Raw genomic sequence first — 19318 nt, 5'->3', positions numbered from 1 at the left:
AAGCAGCAAGACGATTATGCAGCTGTAACATTATAAAAGTGGTCCAAAGAAGCGCCTTATACTTAATCTTTGCATTCTCTTCCATTTGAATACCTTATAGCCAATTTGGCATTGATAAAATGTACAGCATACGTAATGTGCTGTATATTGATGTACAGCATACAGTCTAACGGAAAAAATATGTAGGAAATAATGGGTACTTTGATGAGCAAGTAAATCTCTGCCATCAACCACCATTCTTTTGCTCTTTCTTTTTTTTTTGGTTGTTGATTTCTGCGTTTCTTGGTGATTTCTCTTTTTTATGTAACCCTGTCTACCAAAGACGTTGTGCACAGCCAAAACGCCAAAATTCGTCTGGAACAGACGCGTAGGTCTGATGTTGATGAAGGATTTCTGATAATGGATTTCTGGTGAGGTTTCTGTAATGGATTCGCGGTTGTGAAATTATACTAAGTACTAGCGACCCGCCCCAGCTTCGCACGGGCAAAGTAAAAAAAAAACGGCCAAATGCGAGTCGGACTCTCGTACGAAGGGTTCCGTACCTATACAACATTAGACATTAGCATAAAACGGCAAAAAAAAACACGTTTGCTGTATGGGAGCTCCCCTTAAACATTTTTTTTCTGCTTTTAGTATTTGTTGTTATAGCGGCAATAGAAATACACCATCTGTCAAAGTTTCAACTGTCTAGCTATCACAATTCATGAGATACTGCCTAGTGACAGACAGACAGACGGACAGTGGAGTCTTAGTAATATGGTCCCGTTTTTATTACCGTTTGGGCACAGAACTCTAAAAAGGTCTCTAATCAAGGGCACTTCACACACATTTTTCAGCTCAATTTTCCAAAAACTACACCCGACACGCACGTAAATTTATTTTTTGGTTAGATTGATATTTTTAATTTCGTAATATCTTTTGAATGGAATGTCCGATTTGAATAATTCACAATTAATCTACAGGTATTGAAACAGTCTTAAATATAAAATTATTTATTTGGATAAGGATTAATACAAAGGTATGGATAACATGGTCTGATTTTAGTCGTCATTTCTGTCAACTTTTAAAATGTAAAAAAGTAGTTATAGTGACATAACTACAATAGTTGGACATAATGGTATCGCGAAGTTTTTTGTAGATCTTGATGTACTTATTCTTTAATATCGTATAACATTTTTTTGTTCTATAATCTATTGTTCGTACGGAACCCTATTTTTTCTGTTACTAAATATAGCCTATGGCACTTTGGAATAATTTAGCATTCTAATAGTGAAACAATTTTTTAAATCGGTCCAGTAGCTTTTGAGTTAATTTCCTCTTAATAATCTTAGTACCTATAGATAACTGGAATGTGATTATAAACTGAATTTAGACTACGTTACAGCGCACGTATAGGTTGATTCACAAGAGCTGGCATGAATGGTTTGAACGAAAGTAATGTCACTTTGTCATTTTTGTACGAAAATGATAGATGTATGACATTTTCATGTTTATGTGAAGTGTATTCAAATAGGTAACACACAGGTACTTTCATTCACTCATTCTATCTATTCGTGCCAGCTCTTGTGTGTGAATCGCTTATTAAACACTTATACGTAAAAAAAACCGCAGTGAAGCGCTTATAAATCTTTATTTAATTTTGAATTATAATTTTGTTTCCAAAAACCTACGCAGTCCTCTTTGTACTTAGCTAACAAAGGTTGGCGTGATTATATTTTAATGACGTTAAAAAAATATCGTGTATTAATCAGGATTATCGAGCGGACATAGATCAATTTGGTCGTCCCAGGTTCTACTGGAGAGATGAGGTCCAGAAAGATGTTTCGGATCTCAGGGTCTATGGTTGATAAGAGCTGGCCCAAAATCGCAAAGCATTTCTCAGTTTGCTGTCTGAGGCTAATTATTCACCTCGGGTCACTGCACCCAGCTAGTAGTTGAATAAAATGACATTGGAGGAAAATTACGAAGTACTTCAATTGTGCTATCAATGATTCTTTATTATCAAGCACGCTAGTGCATGTTCTGATATTATTAAGAAAATTGGTCCCTTTAATCTGTGATTCTAAAAAAACATTACCAAAATTATAGTTACAGCCGCTATATTTACCTACCGCCAGCTACCAGTCACATTTTCAAGAAAAAATTGAATCAATACGCTTCTAGAAAAGCGGTGATTCCCCATTTTAAAGTATGGAGTGACGGAGCACCAATATTTTTATTCTATCGTAGTTGGAGCAGATAACTGTGCAATTTAGCTCCTTTTGTTAACAGTTCCATAGCACTAGCTCTCACTTACTCATGAACGGAACCAACAATGCGCTAGCTGGACTCAATTCCAAACGCGGCGTCTGTATCGGTTTAATTATAATAATGCACAACCTATACGGGGAGGACACAAATCACTAACGCTTTGGAAACTCGAAATGAAGTGGAAACAAAGCCCATCTTAGAAATTAGCCATCCTTTTTAACTTACATTCGAGTCTGACAAATGAATATTTAGCTGCGGGAACCAGGTGCGGCCACTTTATGAGCGGAGGGCTTCCCAGACAAACATAAATCAAGATATCCAGCTCTGTGGGTTCTCGAAACTTCTGCGAGACGGGCTCGCAGAGCGTCTTTGCTAAGTACTTGATGTTAGTTTGTTTTCGTGTATCATAAGATGGCCACGATTCTATACTCAATGCGAGGGTACCACGAGTTCTTTTTACAATAGAAACTTTGTGTATTAGAGACAAAACAATATTCAAGAGCGTTATGACTTTACTATACTGTAGGTACAGTCGCCACCCGTCAAAGATGTAAGTGCGTAACTTATTTAGATATTTTTGACCATCTAGATAGCTTAGGTGCTAAGATTTTTGTATCGCTGGATGGAGTCCTGTGGCTTTACAGATAGATAGATTGATAGGACACATCAACTAAACTACGACTAACAAACCGAAAATATTAATCGGTTGCATAGTTTATAGTGGCGCCATCTATCGCAAATAACACAAATCACAGCTCCTGCCTTTCAAATTAGTCTGAAAAGCGTAAAAATAATGTAACACTCCCATAATAATAATAATAAAAACATTGCTCGACAAAGAAAAACTCAGATGTCGTTGAGCAGTAAAAAAAGGATTGCTATAAGTAATATTATTAGATTAGTTGTTAAATTATGGTGACTATAGAACATGCTCACTCACCTTAGATTTGAAGATGGCCTGAATGTGGCGTTTAGAGATTAAAAATACAACCAAGGAAAAAACCAGTGTTCTATTCTAGAATACACCAAAGAAGCAATATGTTGTAACATACTCAACCGACGAAAGGGTACGCCACGAACTAAGTAAATGTATGAGTGAGTGAACAATCAATAATAGTTAAAGTTCCATTTATCACGTTTAACGGAGGCACTGAGACGGTGGGTCAACTTCAACTTTGCCGTCACCAAAGCTTTGATTTCAAACTTCCATTGAGAGACATTTTCTCACAGCTATATAAATGGGCTAAGATATAGCAGAAACAATAAGACAGGAATTAGATATTTGAGTACAAAATATTTTTAATTTTCGTTAATTTTTTGAGTATTAAATATCTTTTTTTTATGCAAAAGTTTGTGAGTGTGTGCGCGTGAGTATAGGTATTGTATGTTTAGTGTCCTCCACGCTAAAATATCAACGAAATTTGGTATGTACCTAGATTGCTAGTCGTCTGAAATATATGGTACATTATCGGTTTCCCAAATTTCACATGACAGATAATGGATAGTTTTCCATAAAAAATAGTAGTAATTTCTTAAGTAAGTTAATTTCTTTTCCTGATCATTATTATACTTTTTTTATTTATTTCTAATTGATACTATAACTTTATTTTTGGCTGACATTTTATAGTGTTTCAATTACTATTATACATTATTTTATTTGTGTACATTTGAGGATCTACTTGTGATGTGAATTGTAATTACCTGACATGATAAACAGGGTGTTTTCAAATTGTTTCAAAATATTTCAAGAGGTCATTGGTTTACTTAAATTGAACACCCCCTGTTAAGTTTTTTCATTGGAAATGTTGACTCAAAGTAAACAAAGCAACGAATGGAAATTACTTAATTCTGGAAGGTAAACATGGGATACATTTTATCCCGCTCATTTCCCAAGGGAACGAACGGAACCAACTTATTCCGTCCAAGTAAAACCGCCGGTGAGAGTTTGTATTATCTTTTAATGTGAAAGTTGTTTCGCTTTCAAAGCTCAACGTCTAAACCAATTATTATGAAATTTGGGTGACGGATAACTGAAGCAATTTACTTTTTACTTCGATTCCCGAGTAAAAATAATATTGAAAAGAACGAGCGAAATGTTTGTTACTCACTTATTCTAAAAAGTATAGGTACCTACCTACTACCTACTCATGTAAAAGTTGAATTATTTTCTATTTTAACCTATTTATACTGAACTATTTATGTTATAACAAATCAACTTATCGATCTTACAAAGATGAAAAATATTCTGTTCGTAGTCCCGTAAGGCAAAGCATTTTTTTACACTGAGTTAAATACTTATACTTGTAGGGTGACAAATCAAAATGATTCTTTTTTGTCAGTCTTACATGTCGTAGCATGGTGAATGGTTTTGTTGCTCTGAAAATAAGCTCTGGTTAAGTTCGAAACACGTCAGTGTAGTGAGGTGGTGGTGATAGATGGGTTTGTGTAATTTGTGTGTTCTTACAGTGTGGAGGTGAGGAACTACATTAACACACATTTCTTGCATAAACGTAGTTATCATAAGGTCGCGGGTGAGCAAAGCAATTGTTTCAGTTCATTGATATGGACCTCCGCAAAGTGACGCCTGATTCAATAAATTATCTTGAATAGTCATTATCATGACGAAAGGGCTCTAAGCGTAATTCCCATATTGACGAGACACCGCAATTTTGCTCGTGTAATGCTGCATAATACGCATATGTAAGGAGAAAACGGAGCAGGTAGCAAGAGCGTTAGACAAACCACTAAAAGAACACGTTACTCCTCGGGACACATCAAGACAATTAGGGTTGGCGATGTAAACAATCGATATGTCGATGTTTGCCATGATTTATTTTTACAATGTCAACTGCTTATATAACCTTTCACGAGTAATGTGATATTAAGTTGAAACAGGAGTCTGCCTTTATTTACTTTACTGCCTTTATTTATTTTACTTTAGACTACGTAGGTGCTTATACAAGTTTTATAACGAAAATTAACGGGTTCATATCGGCTGGCAGAATTGTTGAAATTTAAATGTAGTATGTGTCATTTATCTCTTTTTTTCACTAAATCTGTTAATTGTTAGAAAACAAAATTAATCTAACTTATAGTGTTCTATAAGATAGATAATATACAACAAATCCTGGAAAAAAAATGATTTCGCCGGGAAAACAAAGACTAACAAATAATATAAATCATAATATGAAAATCATATCGTATTTTTTGTCATAGTTTATGACAAACATTACATTATGACTTTCATAAATTATGCGACTCAGCATCAAAAATAAACAACCAACCTTACCGGCAGTCGTGAATTAAGTAGTTATATTTTAGTTACTTAATTTTGTAGATAAATGTGTATATATTCTACTTTTGGTTATAATTTAAGAAACAACCCATAAGTTAAAACAACAATAGGTTATACAATACCTAATTAACTTTTGAAATCAGTTAGTAAATGATCTTTAAGCAGCGTTTCCACCAGAGATGTGCGAGGATGTGTTGCGAGGAATATGTTTTTCATTAACAAATAGAAACGCTTCATTTACCTCGCCTCGCTCCGCTCAGCTGTTTCCACCAGAGATGTGCTATGCGAGGATGTGAACACATCCTCAGACATTATTGATGGAATCGCTGCTTTACACAGGAGTTTTCACTATCATTTGTAGTTTGGCGTAAATTATTGTATTATGAATGAAATGATTTCGGGATGACCGGCTAAATGTAGATTAAGCGGTTAAATTCGATTACAATAATATCTCACCTCTGAAGATTTCCATAATCCAAATACGTCTAATGTAAGTACATATATTGGGATCATTTTACTGACGATTTGTAGGCGGTATCGATAACTCACATCACACTTAGTACAAGTGCAGTTTTTAGGGTTCCGGAGCCAAAATGGCAAAAACGGAACCCTATAGTTTCGCCATGTCTGTCTGTCTGTCTGTCTGTCAGTCAGTCTGTCTGTCCGTCCGCGGCTTTGCTCAGGGACTATCAATGTTAGAAAGCTGTAATTTTGCACGAATATATAAGTAAACTATGCCGACAAAATGGTACAATTAAATTTTTTAGGGTACCTCCCATAGACATATAGTGGGGGTAATTTTTTTTCTCATCCAACCCTATAGTGTGGGGTATTGTTGGATAGGTCTTTATTAGGTGTTTGCTAAGACGATTTTTCGATTCAGTGATTTCTTTGCGAAATATTCAACTTTAAAGTGCAAATTTTCATTAAAAATCTAAACCGGTGGGTGGAAAAATTTGAAAAAATTCAGGATGGTAGTAAGTAATTTTGAACATGAAACTACCGTGAGACTCACTCATATTAAATATAATGACCCGGATAACTCACGTCTTAAAACAGCCCAAACACGTCACGTCACGTCTTAAGCAGCCGCTGAGTCGCGTTGCTCCGAAGACGAAGGGCTACGGATTAGCCCGAAACATGTCGAGCTAAACTCGATTTAAGACGTGAGTTATCCGGGTCATTATATTTAATATGGTAGTAAGTATATCAAACTTTCAAGGAAAACTATAACGGTTAAGTTTGCTTGAGAATTTTTAGTGGTTTAAGAGTAAATAGCAGCCTAAGGTATAAAATTTACCTAAACTATGGAAGATTCCGTATAAAATACAAAATCCTTAGAAAAATATTACTTATTTTTTTCGTAATGGCTACGGAACCCTATTTCGGGCGTGTCCGACACGCTCTTGGCCGGTTTTTTTTATTTGATACACAACAACTTATAGTTGTAATTTGTTATCAGCTTATGATAATAAGTAGGGTTATTGAAAAATAATACGAACGTAAGCTTGTCCTTCCTTAAATTTACTATTTTCTGGTAACACCATTTCTTAAACATGTTTTTAAACATGAATTAATTATTTACAAGCGGTAATAAAGCATAGTGTAATCCATTAAATTTTGAATGACATGCCTGCCTACCATTATTGAATGTTCTATTCTGACGGACAGTATCAAAGTCGTAATCTCATGGAAAAACAAAAGGTAGCCCTTGCACGAAGTTTGACATTGACCTAACTATATTTGCACAAAATACAAAAGCATATACCAAAATTCTTAACAAGATGTTACTGAGGAAAGAAGTATAAATATTTAAATGAAGAAAAGGGTGATTTGTCGATAAGTGTGTCCCCTTTGCTTCTGTTACATCCCTAGTTGGGCGGGACGGCAAGGGGTGGACGATTAGCCGTGGTGTTTCTGCCAGCCGCCTTGGAAATAGAAAATAAAGGCGCCGTGACATGAGCGTCTGTCCGTTTCTTGCGCGTTAGTCAGGCTAGCCCACTTGAATGTCAACTTAACTGTTAAGTAAGTATCAAATGGTAAACTAGATGCTTTAATACTACTAACAAAACTGAGACTAAATTTTCTGTGACAAACACTTTTTAACCGACTTCAAAAAAGGAGGAGATTCTTTTGTTCCAATGTTTGTATTTTTTTTGTATGTTCACCGATTACTCAGTCAATTGTGGACCAATTTCCAAAATTCTTTTTTTATTCGAAAGAGTATTCTTTTGAGGTGGTCCCATTGTCACCAAGTCACGATCTGATGATGGGATCCTAGGGAAATCGAGGGCAAACCTCAATTTTCATAGGCACACCTATGATGATTTTGGCATTTTTAGCATTAAGATAAGCATTTACATTCTTAAAGTATCATTTGGTAACCTGGACCTGATGAAGAAGACCATAGATGACCAATGGAACTCGTCAAAGCTAAGTAATGTTCGCTAGTCTATAAACGATCATGAATAATATACCTAGATAACGACTAAGAAGAAGCTTTAAGTTAACGATTCTTTCGAACTGATCTGATGCTGAAGCCAGAAGGTAGGCAACGGACCTCTGTTATAAAACAACGTAACTAAGTCGTGTTTGGGCTTAATGGAATCGTTGTGAGATGTAATTTGGCTAAAAATCACTAAAAAGTTAAAAATAAAGATTTTTTTTTTAACAAAAACGTAAAACCGACTTCAAAAAAATAAATATTTTTCTTGGGATTGAAACCCATAAGTAGTATGTAGGTGAGGTAGATGACTATTGTTCCACTCCTGCTGGCTCGTGCTGAGGCACTGACTTCGAGCTAGTAGGTACCTACCTAAAAAAATATTTTCAAGGGTTTTGTAGTCGGTTCCATTTCTTTTTAATAGAGATTGTGAGACGAACAAAAAAACCTTTCCTGGCAATTAGAAGCACTACAAAATAAAGTTATTTGCAGCCGTTTTGAAGTAATTCACAACCGACAACTGATTTTCGTGCTAGTTCCTTCAATTATCCGAATCAACTAGTGCTATAATATAATAGCACTTTAATGTTGTTACAATATGCATTAATTATTTGAATTTGGCTCGATGTAAAGGATTAAAAGGATCGATTAAAATCTAGCATAAGTTGCTTTTGGTAATTTCAAGGAGCTGGTGCGACAAAAACCAGTTTTTTGTAATTCCTTCAACTCTTTAAAGGAACAAAGGCGAAGTAAAAGTTGCAGTAGCACCTTCAGTTCTTGCAAAGGAACAAAAGTGAAAGAATGATAGCAGTACTTTCTTCATCTCTTATGAAGGTACTAAGGCGAAGAAATTACAAGCGTTCCTTAAAAGGAACTGCCGAAGGAACTGTACCACGAATAATCCAAACAAATGAAATCGACGAAATATTAAGCTTTATCCACACAACAATAGTATAATCATAATCACCAATCAGTGCTCGTCAATAAACATGTTATCCAATTCAACCTAGCCGCATAGTCAAGTCCACTTGATCGCTTAGATTCCAGTAACTCGTCCAAAGCCATCTCAGGACAAGTCAAAGGCACGAAGACCCGAACGTGACCGCTTTACGTATTTATGCAGATGTGCCCCCCGTTCGTGGTCATGAGAAGAATTCAACTAACGCCGTCCTAATATGGAATATACTTATTGGAAACATTATGGAACGGGATTAGCGGTTTAGCTGAGAAGAAAAGATGGCTTACGGAGTTAGGTAAAGCTTAATGGATGATTATTATTTAACGTCGTATGTTATACGGGTAATACGCGTTAGTGATGTTGTTAAATATTATTGTCCATTAGCGCATGCTCGTGGCTTTATCTTCTTAAAAAGGAGTAGTTTTTTTTTCAATAAATCGACCAGCAATTGGGGTCCATATCGGCTCGCATACCTACTAATTAAAAGTCCGAATGTAATGTTTGTCGGAATGGTCGTTTGTCATACTTAACTCTTTTTTCTCTGAATCCCATGATTGTTTAGAATTCTTATAAAATAAACCTAACCTAACCTATAGTTTTCTATAGGATGACCATTTAAAAATTTCAGAAATATTTAAGGTTTCAGTGCGAAAAAAAAAACTGACAAACGATGATTCGGACAAAGATTATGGTATGACTAGCGAAGAGTATGCGAACTTTGGCACTCCCCAGAAATTGACGTCGTTAGCTGCGGTTACACGCTCAGTGTGGCGTCAGTTCAGTCCAGGATGATGAATGATTTAAAACGCCCTTGTGTACTAAGTACAAGAGAGAGCTTAATTTTCATCAATTCGGCCATCAGTCCGTTAGCCCGTGAATGTTACACGATAATTCTGTCGTCAGACTGAACTGGACTGAGCATGTAGCCATTGCCTTTGTCAGCTAACTAACTTTTACTCCAGTATTGAGTTCTCTATCCTTTGGTAATGTCTAAAAGTACACGAAGTACAGTGTCCAATTGGCACAGTTTTTTTTTTAATTGAGGTCAATAATTGACACCAAAACACGAAGCAACGCAGCATTTTTGATTGAGAGAATACTTACTCCATCGCGTATTCATTTGACGTATTCTCTTAACGAAAAAGCATCGCATCGCTTCGCGTTTTGTGTAATCTGACCCTAAAAATACAAAATAAAAATAAAAAACATTCACATAATTTTTTTCTACACATTTAAGTATCGAATTTTATCAGTTCTCTTTGAAAAAGAGCCGCAACAGGTTGCAATGTATGTAAAGTGAATTGCAGATTTAATATATGTGCCCCACGTAACTGCGACGTCCTCGGCACTCACTCGCCGTAATATTCATAGAGAAAAATCATAGTTTATGGCTCACAATCTTTTCCCATGAAATCTTCTTACGACGCCCAGAGAGCAGCACCGCATTAATTTTACTTACACTAAAAGTAAATTTCATTCCATAATATTGCATAAACGTGCTATGTTTTATGCTATTTCATAAACGTGGATGGACTCGTTACTATTGCACGGACATTTATGTTTAGGCATCATTTAGTACGATTTATGCCCACATTAACCGAAAGGTATAAAGATACGAATCGTACTTTAAAAAGGAGTGTTAAATACTCGGAAATCGTATAAATCTCGACCCAAAGTTACGTAGGTAAGTGATTTACAAAAGGGTATTCAATTGATCGATGCTAAACCGGCAACGCATAGATAATCATTTACCTATCCATTTAAAACTGACAAATTCAAATTCAAAATGTCTCAAGGGGCTGTATTTACATTAGCCTGTCCCGCGTCACATCATTTTGATAAGGGAAAGGCCCAGGAATTAAGATCAAGTGATTCGGAAAAGCATTAGAGTTAGTAAATCAAGGAGCACTTCACCTGTTGGCTGAAGTGTCATTAAGGTACTAACGAGTGTGAACCTGCTAAGGTTTTCAACATACATTACGTGCTGGTCGTTTTTTTGGAAAGGAAAAAAGCGGGTTTTCGCGTTGAGCGCGCAATGTACGATTATAATGGCTTCGTTTCGAATTCTCGTTGTGATTTTAGTACTTATGCCACTAGCTGCGCACCAGACAGGCATAGCGTCACAAATAAATCAATCATTCAATAAGCGGACCCCGGCGGAGCGAGAATTTGTCATGAGGACGAGGGCGAACTCTATGTTTCCTTCTCTCCACTAATGTTTTTATGACTCTTTATTAGGGTTTTGCGTCAATTTATTCACCAAAAAAATATAAAAAAGTAGGTTATCGATTCGACTCGTATGTATGTGATATTGTCACAATAGGATATTTTTGGTATAATTTTCGTCTATTCCAGTTTTTAAAAATGTTTTCCAAACATAAGTGTACTCTGTTTATGTATATTTGTATGTTTGTCTGCGCATTCAAAAACTATTACGGGGATTCCAAAAATATTTATTTATATATTATATTCATCTAATCACGGAATAGTGTGTCATTAAAATCAGTTCTCTACTTTTTGAGACAGAGGTTTTAGTGTGAGTCTAACACGTCATACACGTAAAAGAGAAAGAATTAATTAAATAAAGGTAGTTAGTCGAACGAAAAAAATATTAAATGATTAATTTGAATTTCCTACCTACAGCTAAAAGTAAAAAAAAATAAAGAAATAACAAAGTAATTTAAAAAGGTAAACGGGCTTTCGAACTGTAACTAAGACAGAGAAAAATAATGCTTCTTAGCTAAAAAATCCAAAGTGGCCTACTATTTTTTATCTTCGTTTAGTTACAGTTTGAAATCAGTTTTTTTTTTAATACTTATTTAAAACGTAATCAATTTCAGGCCATGTTATTTAAAATTAAAGCCAAACCAATTAATGCCGCTTGTGATGTCTAGGCTTATAAAAATCGTTAAGCCGGGGTTGGATGACATCCTATTCACTCATGCATTCCATTTGCTTTGAAACTACTTCACCCCATTTGTTATGTACAGTCGATTTCATAAGTAAAATTTTGATCAAAAATATCTGAACACGCTTCTACGCCATTAACAATAAGAATCGTGTTGAGATATTTTTGATAAAATTTTTGCCCACAAGTTTATGAACTGAACTGTACTTAACCAAGGTCAGAGAAAATATTCTACAGTGGGCGAGGATTTGACTGTACCTTTTCGATCCAAAAATTTTGATCGAAGCTGTACCTACTATGGAGCTTTCTGAACCGCCGTTGAACGTCGCAGTAAGTTTCATAACGAGATCCCTTGTTAAGTATGGAGTGTAGAGGGAAGGAGAATAATCTCTTATGGGGAAAAAGTTTCAAAGATGTCGTTTTGCATCTTTTAGCAAGCTTTAAGCGGCAAATGACAAATAGTAAAATAAACCAAGTTAACTCACGTTTTAAATCGGGTTAAGCTCGACATATTTCGGGTTAATTCGTAGCCCTTCTTCCCGGAGCACACGTCACGGCGGTTACTGCGAAACGCGCACTGCGCGCCACCGCTCTGCTCGCGTGACTGCTTGACGAAACTACTACTACAAGTCGCACAACTACCCTCGTTTTCATCGTAATTTTTGTCATTACCATCAAATGTAGGGTAAACAAGACTTTCCAATTCTTCCAATGTTTGAGCTTTACTAGACCCCGTGATCAAGTGGGCAGCTTGATGGCTACCTAATATTAGTGATGTGCAATCTCAATCTCTCATTCTGAGAGGAGGCCTGTGCCCAGCAGTGGGGCGTAATGGGCGTAATGGGATGATGATAATGATGTCAATAAAAAACTTTTTTCAATTAAGTTTACAGATTATAAACTATTATAGTCAGACAGATCATAAACCATGTCTCCTCATGTGTGTAATGTCTCCACATTGACATTGGCAAAATACATCTTGCTAAAAAAGCAAGGGTGAAAACCATTAAAAAAAACTTACAGATGAATTTTGGAGTTCCCATACCTACATAGCTACAACGTCGAGACATGGATTGTTTGTATTGCACATCACTAATGTTAGGTTAGGTTAGGTTAGGTTATAGTAATGACAGAAAAATCCTGAAGTTAGAAAAAGTAAAACAGGCCGGGATTCAGTTGGCTGGGTAGTTAGTAGGTAGGTATGTACAGTCAAGTGCAAAAATACGTATCTATTCGAACCACTCAAAAATATGTTACCACGGCCTTATTACGTCGGAATAAGAGTCGGTGGTACATATTTTTTAAACGTTGAATACGTTCATATTTTTACACTTGACTGTACGTACAGTTTCTCTTTTATATTATACTTAATGTTCAAGGTTCCATCAACATGCGATTTCAATTTGAAATGTAAATTATCTCTAATAAGGTTTTATTCATACGTTTGTAATAACACCTTTTTGCTGGATTAGATTTCTGAAATACCTGAAACAATATTTAGATATCAAATTGAACCAGGATTTACTGTTATTTTTTCATTCCGTAGAAAGCTCCTGCCTTGTACAATCTTTCTTTGATATAAAATATACAGCTAATTTAATATTCTGTCAAAGTTGATGTTAAGACGTCTTTTGTTTAGTTTTCGCTTTGCGAATTAAATTTTTAAGTTAACAATATAACGGCCAATTTAATCGGTGCGGTGTCTAGGGAATTGTGTTCAAATTCAAATTCAAAATTGTTTATTGCATGTCACATTACAGGCGTTAGGATGGTTTTATAGGCTATTAGAAAATTACAAACATAATGTAGATATTAAGCATATTTCCTACCTATAGTATAATGCGTTTGTAATTCACCGCGAATCAATAAACACTGAAATATATATTTTGTTGAGACGAATAAAAATAAAGGTTGTAACGGCATCTTTCTTATAGAAGGAATATTATGCACTGCTAGTAGAATTAAAATTAAATAACCATTTTTGAAATACGACAGTATTTTCTATTGAAGTACAATATATTTCACGACATCGGTTCCAGGTAAAAATCATGCGTGTTTTTCTATTGAACACTCGAACACGTTTAAGCCATCCTCTTTTGTCCTTACCCTTTGAAAATATGCCTACTTTGTTTTGTAAACAAACCCCTATTATCCGCAGATTTGGTACAAAAATGATAGGTAAATAGCAATATTTTGGGCAAACAACTTTATTTCCCTAAGCCTACATTGCGCAGAACCCTTGGGTGCTCTTAAAGGAACCGGGTCCATCTTACAGTTCGTTACGGTAAACCATCTGTTATTTTTGCCCATTACATATTTTAATGCTCCCCAAAGGAGATTTCTTACCACCCCTTAACCGTTTCCGACCCATTGGACGACTTAAATGAAACATTTAAATGCAATCTACGGCAGTGATCTTCAAGTAGACTTTTTACAGTTTAACTCTGAACTGCCAATGATTTTTCTTTTAATTGAAAACTGTCGACACCGTTGGCTAAGGAGTTGGGGATTCTTGCTTTAAGTAATGGACTGCACCGCTCTATGATTAAAAGTGGGTCTAAGGAGTGGAGTCTACTCGACTGCAAATCACAATTTGCTGAGTAAAAGTAGATAGACCTTTGCTTTTCTTATTTTATCATTTTACTGAGTGGCGCCATTGAAACACTATGCTTCGGTAAGATACGAGTACTTACTTAATTTTAAAACAAGAGTTGTAAGGAACTGATTCCACTTCATTTATTGCACGCATTAAATTATAGACAATATTAAATAGTTTCAGGCAATGACTGCTACTAAACTGTACCTACTCGTAAATATGTGAAAATCCTGACAAAACATACAATGTTCTGCTTAAATTGTGTTACTCATATCCGCATTTATAAATGTAATTACAAATAAATAAAGTAAAAACAACCCATAGAGTACTAATCACATATCTATTCAAACGAAACACTACCTATATACACATGTGATAGAAAAATATATGACAACGTTACCTTCCGTGAAGGAGATTAACAAAAGCTACGTTTCATTTATATTCTTCTAAGTATTTGAATACGTACTAGTCTATTGGCTTCACAGCCGGTTTTCATGCGTACATCAGCCAAGCTCAATGCAAACTCACTCAAGAATTCTGCTTACACAGTGAATAAGAAATTTCTACAATGGATGCTACAATACTAAATATTCCATTTAAATAGCTGTACATTTGTCTCAAAAGCTTTCAGAGTCGGGGATCATAAGGAATGCATAAGGTCGCAAGAAGAGGGTAGAAGAAATTCATGGATATCAGTACAAAGCAAATAACACGAGGATGTAGTAAGGAAGGTGCTCGTTATTCTATTATGCTGTCACCATGCCTTTGTGTCAAGTTATGAACGATTATAGCGAGGATTAAAAGGACTATTAGATGGATAAGTTGTCTTACCAACTTTTCAATAATTATTACTGAATGCAGTGGGTACTTGGGTGTGTTGACTTTCTTGAGTGCGCTTAATCTATGGGTTCAGTTTTGGGCATTTTTTCTTTATTATGTAGCTTTATTTTTTTATTAGGTAACTTTCAGTTTTTCTTACTCAGAATCATTGGCACTATTCGTTGATTTGGACGAAGAAAAAAGTTTTTGGTCAGTTTTGCGTCATTTTTTTTTTCATTGATACAGACAGTCTATTATATGAGTCGCTACAAAATATAGACACATAAAATTGTACGGAAAATTGAGAAAAATGTTTTTTGCTAAAATTAATAGCGCTTGTAATTCTGAGAAAAAAGAACCCAAAATAACCTAATCCCCTCTTGCATTTTAAAAATCGGTATAGTGTGTGCGTGTCTAAAGGTTCGACATTTACAAGTTATCTATTCATGTAGTCTTATATATATACATATCCACTGCCCCCACGAACAAACATGCTCTTTACACATTTTTTTATTGTTCAATAACGTTCTTTTAGCTACGACTATAACGGATCTGTATTTTTTATAATTAAAAAATAAGGTATTTTAAGGCCATATTAAATGATATTGTAACGGATAACTCACGTCTTAAACCGAGTTTAGCTCGACATGTTATATGTCATGTTGTATGTGTATATTTTAACGCCATGTAAATGTTTTTTCTATTACAAAAATAAATATAAAAATCGCATGAATAAAATAATATACCAATGTTACACATAGATTTCCCCTGTTTTAAAGTTTTAAACAATAAGTTTTGCAGGTGGCAAGACCTTGTGCAAGGTCCGCCCGGATTGCTACCACCATCTTGCTCGCTAATCCTGCCGTGAAGCAGCAGTGCTTGCACTGTTGTGTTCCGGCGTGGATAGTAAGACAGCCGGTGAAATTACTGGCATTTGAGGTATTCCATCTTAGGCCTCTAGGTTGGCAAAGCATCTGCAATACCCCTGGTGTTGCAGATGTTTATGGGCGGTGGTGATCTCTTACCATCAGGAGATCCACTTGCTCGTTTGCCATCCAGTCGAATAAAAAAATAAATAACAAACGTGTATCATGGGTACGGAGCATCTTGGAATTAGTGTAAAACTGTGACACTATTAAAACTCGTTTATAGACCGTCTCATGATGTACATTATGACATTAAAACATTATTAAAATCGAACAAAAATGCTAGGTGGGTAAAGTTTCTTGAATGATACATTTTAATTTTTACTACTTTTTTTTATTGGTTGTAAGCTTATTGTAAGTATACAAACTTCGCCTCGGCCTCCCTAACTTCGCAACTTCCACATGAAATCATACCTCCGCTTCCGCGTCTACCTCCGTATTTTTTTGCAGTTTTTTTGGTGATTTGTTTAATTTGGTACCTACTTAGATTGGTAGGCATAAAATGCAGAAGTGACAATGGGTAAGAAAGCCGCAAAACTACAATGTTGTTCATGAATTAGAATTTGATTTTCTTAATTTTGATTATTTATAGTTACTAGTTTCGACGTGAAACTCTTTGCCTCAGTATTGACCAGCCATCCCGCATTTGCTAAGAAAGAAGGCCTCCGTTACGATCTACGCATACCTATACATGGTATCTATTACGATTTGAAATATGAAGCCCTGTGACAGACTAACTGCCAGACTGCGGAACCTAAGTTGCATAATTGACACCCAATAAAATGCTAGGCGATTATAACCTAACCAACAAAAAGCTGGAAAGCCCCCGACTTTGTCACTTCAAACGTTAAATACCTTAAAAACGGCTGAACCGATTTTGATGAAACATGTCTAAGAACCATCGCTAGAAAACCTGCTTTCAGATAAAAAAAACCGCATTCAAATCGGTCCAGCCGTTTAAGAGCTCTACGGTGCCACAGACAGACAGACACACATAGCGGTCAAACTTATAACACCCCTTTTTTGCGTCGGGGGTTAAAAAGGGGATGAAATATCTGTCATTTAGTTTAACGGAACTTATTTCACTTTGACATTTTGTACTGGTTGACATAGTCCAGCTTTTTGAACTACATCCATAAAAAAACATGTTTTTTACTGTCCTAAAATAGTGCTTTCAGGAAATGCCCGTGAAAGTTTTGTGAGGGAAAAAAAGATGCCTCACCCTTCTATTTTTCTTTGGAGCCGCTTGGCAAAATACATCGAGTTCTGTTTACGAATACAAAACATGAGCTCATTAAACCTTCTAGAACCGGTAGCGACGAGACGACCTGCTCGAGTCCTAACATTGGATTAAGAAAGTTAGGTATATAGGTGTACTTAAACTGAAAATACGATTTGCTTTTCTATTATGTGTAAGATTTAAGAAGAAAACTTTGTTTTTATTTTTTGTCTTCACCTATGTTATGTACATACATATACGTATGTACTTACTACAAGCTCAAACTTAAGTTTTATATGCCTAAAATTGTGTTTGTGTCGTTTTAACCTAGGTATTTAAAAAAATAGGTTTTCAGTTTGACCTGTAAGTTTTTAAACAAATTGTTTGGAGGCGTCATAACATAACTCTTTACTTTAGTTTTCTGTAAGCAAAATCATTTACTAAACGTTGGAAATTAACTTCAGAACAACTTTTATTTTAGCGCCATCTGTGCGGCTACACGTGAACTAGCGCAGCATTAAGTAACGTTTGCTCAGTGCCCAAACGTAATACAGTGAGAAAACGATCGTCATGGTTGGTTTGTAAGCGATACTAGCGCCACTAAGCGCTGCGAAGCTTTGCTTAAACTAAAGTTTTACGCGCCAACTTACAAGGAAAGTCTTGTCCTCTACTTGTCCTGCAGAATTGGTGATAGGAGTATGAAGCGAATTGGTTTGTACCTGTAAAAAAAAATAGAAGAAATTTAGTACCTATGCTTGAATGAACTGTAGAGAGGACAACTAGAATGGTCTCGAATCATTTTTTTTTATGAATGATTTGATTAAGTCATTGGGTTTGACCAGACAACCCTCCAAATATTGATCTCAATTTATGTCATGACATGAATGTTGATTTTTAATAAAATAGTCGATAGTAACTCATTGTTTATACACTCCTTTTGTAAATATCAACCGGAAGCGCAAACTCCTTTTTTGGCGAAATCTAAAAATATACCTCAATGCAGTTGGAAGTCTAAACACCAATTTCCTTCCTATTCCATTCGGTGAATATTAAACACTCAAACGGGTGTGTGTGCAATTATTAATATTCCGACAACCAGCGTGCGTCCGTGCTTGTTAAACGCCGGTGTGTGAAATATTAATACCCACATATCGACAGTTTTTGAATCTGACTTGTCAAAGTTGATGAAACCTTTTGAATTTAGAAAGTTCGTGAGTGCATATAAATGAAGAATTTAAAGCTACTTGTACTGCTACTTGTATTTAAGACGCTTTTATTAGGTTTAATTAAGTTTGTAATAGAATCTTTTTCTTCATTTATAATTGTTTTTTGATAAATTGCTAAGATCTTAGGAGTAGTACCTAAATAATTTTAAATATGGAATTTTTCTAGAAACTCATAAACCTTTTATGTAGGTAGTCTCCTACCTACCATATCTGACACTATTTTTTATTTATTTTTAGGTCGATTTTTATAAAAAAGAATGATATGCCTAGTAAATGTTGAATAGTTTCAGCCGTTTCTTTATACATGCTGCCAGTGAGCTAACAATATTAAAAATATCTGGCATAGTTGTCTAGTTACTAGACTAGTTACCTACCGTAAGTAACTAGTGTTATAATGTATTTGAAATGTCATCTAATCTGTATATAATACCTTTAAACGAGCAATTCTTGTAAATATATAAATACTAGATGAAAACCCGGCTTCGCTCGGGTAAAATCTAGACTCATAATAATATGTTTGAAAAAAATAATTTGCCTTTGTAAAGACTGTCGTACTTATCGAAAAATCTAACGTATATTCCCAGCCTTAATATTATCACAAACGTACTTTCACAGCTAACCTACGTATCGGTATTTCACGTAGATATTTCTCCTAAATCTTATTTGGCCAAATAACTA

The 19318-nt window shown here is 35.3% G+C and overlaps 1 protein-coding gene across 2 annotated transcripts in view; it reads right to left on the bottom strand.

Annotated features, from left to right (window-relative positions):
- Positions 1–19318, bottom strand: part of heph (polypyrimidine tract-binding protein 1 heph) — a 458299-nt gene that overhangs the window by 300861 nt on the left and 138120 nt on the right. Inside the window, exon 3 of one of the 2 annotated variants that reach the window (XM_074094991.1) lies at positions 18065–18133. The exons of the other annotated variant lie outside the window; for it this stretch is intronic. The gene's annotated coding sequence lies outside the window, so the exon portion shown is untranslated. The remainder of the gene's footprint in view (positions 1–18064; positions 18134–19318) is intronic. 2 annotated transcript variants of the gene reach the window in all.

The sequence above is a fragment of the Choristoneura fumiferana genome, chromosome 12 (genome assembly GCF_025370935.1).
Source record: "Choristoneura fumiferana chromosome 12, NRCan_CFum_1, whole genome shotgun sequence".
NCBI lineage: Eukaryota > Metazoa > Arthropoda > Insecta > Lepidoptera > Tortricidae > Choristoneura > Choristoneura fumiferana.
Note: the sequence above shows the minus strand (reverse complement) of the source record. Positions and strands in the feature narration are given on the sequence as shown.